Below are 1,608 nucleotides of genomic sequence, written 5' to 3'. Positions count from 1 at the left end.
GGGTTCCCTTGGGTGTAGTTCACTTGCTCAGAGTGGGTTTCGTTTAATAGACTGCATTCTGCAGATTGGTGTCCTTTGGTTCCGCATATCTCACAATCCGACGAAACTAAGGCTACAGTATTCGGGTTTATGCACATATGCTCGACTTTAAGGGCTAATGCGTCCATCTTAGCTTGCATCATGTCTATAGAGCTTAGTTCATGCACTCCTCCTTGGGTTTCCTTCTTCTCAACTGTCGCTCGTTCGACTCCCCATGATTGATGGTTTTGAGCCATATCTTCAATGAGGGCACTAGCTTCAAGATAAGGTTTGTTCATCAGAGCACCGCCTGTGGCAGCGTCGATGGTCATCTTTGTGTTGTAATGAAGTCCATTATAGAAGGTTTGAATGATTAACCAATTTTCTAAACCATGATGTGGGCATGCTCGTAACAATTCTTTATATCTCTCCCAAGCTTCGAACAGCGATTCTCCTTGGTTTTGGGTAAATCTAGTTATATGGTTTCGAATAACGGCGGTCTTACTCGGGGGAAAATATCTAGCAAGAAAAACTCTTCTAAGGTTATCCCAAGTCGTAATGGAATTGGGTGGAAGGGAATCTAACCATGATAGGGCTTTATCTCTGAGGGAAAAAGGAAATAATCTTAAACGTATTGCCTCAGGAGAGGCTCCATTGGTTTTAAAAGTATCTGCTAATTGAAGAAATATTTTTAAATGTTGGTTGGGGTTCTCGGTAGCGAGACCCGCGAATTGTCTCTGTTGCACTAATTGCAACAGGGACAGTTTAAGTTCAAAATTATTAGCTGGTATGATAGGGTTTACTGTACTAGAACTAGGTTCTTCGTTAGATGGTTGAGCGAAATCCTTAAGAGGTCTTTGGTTTTGATCTTCGGCCATAGCTCTCTTAATTCTATGAAAGAATAAACGTGCGCGAGCGTAACGTTCAGGTTCCGCCAGAGGGTATACTAAGCTTAAACTTCCGGTGCTGCGAGTTCTTCGCATTGACCGACGGGAAATAGCCTAAGTCTAAACGATATAACAACAGGAAAATGAAATTTGACGAAATTGGTCCCCGACAACGGCGCCAAAAACTTGATGCGGTCAATAACTTGATGCGGTGTTCGCAAGTATACGAACGCGTCAGAGTAATATAAAAGATTGTCGAATCCACAGAGACCAAGTGTCAATCTATCGTTATCTATTGTTATGGTGTTTATCAAAGGCAATCGAGATAGGTGTTTTTGTAGTGTGCAATGAAAAGTAAAGTTTTGAATATAATTAATAAAGACAGGGTCGAATATAATTCATGTAATCAATTGATAATCCCAGTACTTGCTAGTAGAGCTACTTATGGGCAATGTTTCCTACTTTGAAAAGAACTAATTTAACAGGAACTGTCGCTTTCACGTATTCAGAACCGAGTTGTACTCCCTAATCAAACCCTCTTATTGTCACTTATAAAAAGGCGCGCATTGCGTTAGAGTAGTAAACCTATTTTTAAGAAATATAGTATCTTGACTAAGTTGAAAAGTATTATAACCTGGATTTCTTAACCAAAAGAGGTTCTCACGAACCAGACTCTGAACTTATAAACGTGTCCGAAAATAGT

The 1,608-nt window shown here is 40.2% G+C and overlaps 1 non-coding gene across 1 annotated transcript; it reads left to right on the top strand.

Moving 5' to 3' along the window:
• The first annotated feature begins 405 nt into the window (after positions 1-405).
• On the top strand, positions 406-512 carry LOC127109308 (small nucleolar RNA R71). Its single transcript, XR_007796624.1, has one exon. It is a non-coding gene; the product is annotated as a small nucleolar RNA R71 (small nucleolar RNA).
• Positions 513-1,608: the final 1,096 nt, after the last annotated feature.

Source organism: Lathyrus oleraceus, chromosome 7 (genome assembly GCF_024323335.1).
Source record: "Lathyrus oleraceus cultivar Zhongwan6 chromosome 7, CAAS_Psat_ZW6_1.0, whole genome shotgun sequence".
Classification (NCBI taxonomy): domain Eukaryota; kingdom Viridiplantae; phylum Streptophyta; class Magnoliopsida; order Fabales; family Fabaceae; genus Lathyrus; species Lathyrus oleraceus.
Note: the sequence above shows the minus strand (reverse complement) of the source record. Positions and strands in the feature narration are given on the sequence as shown.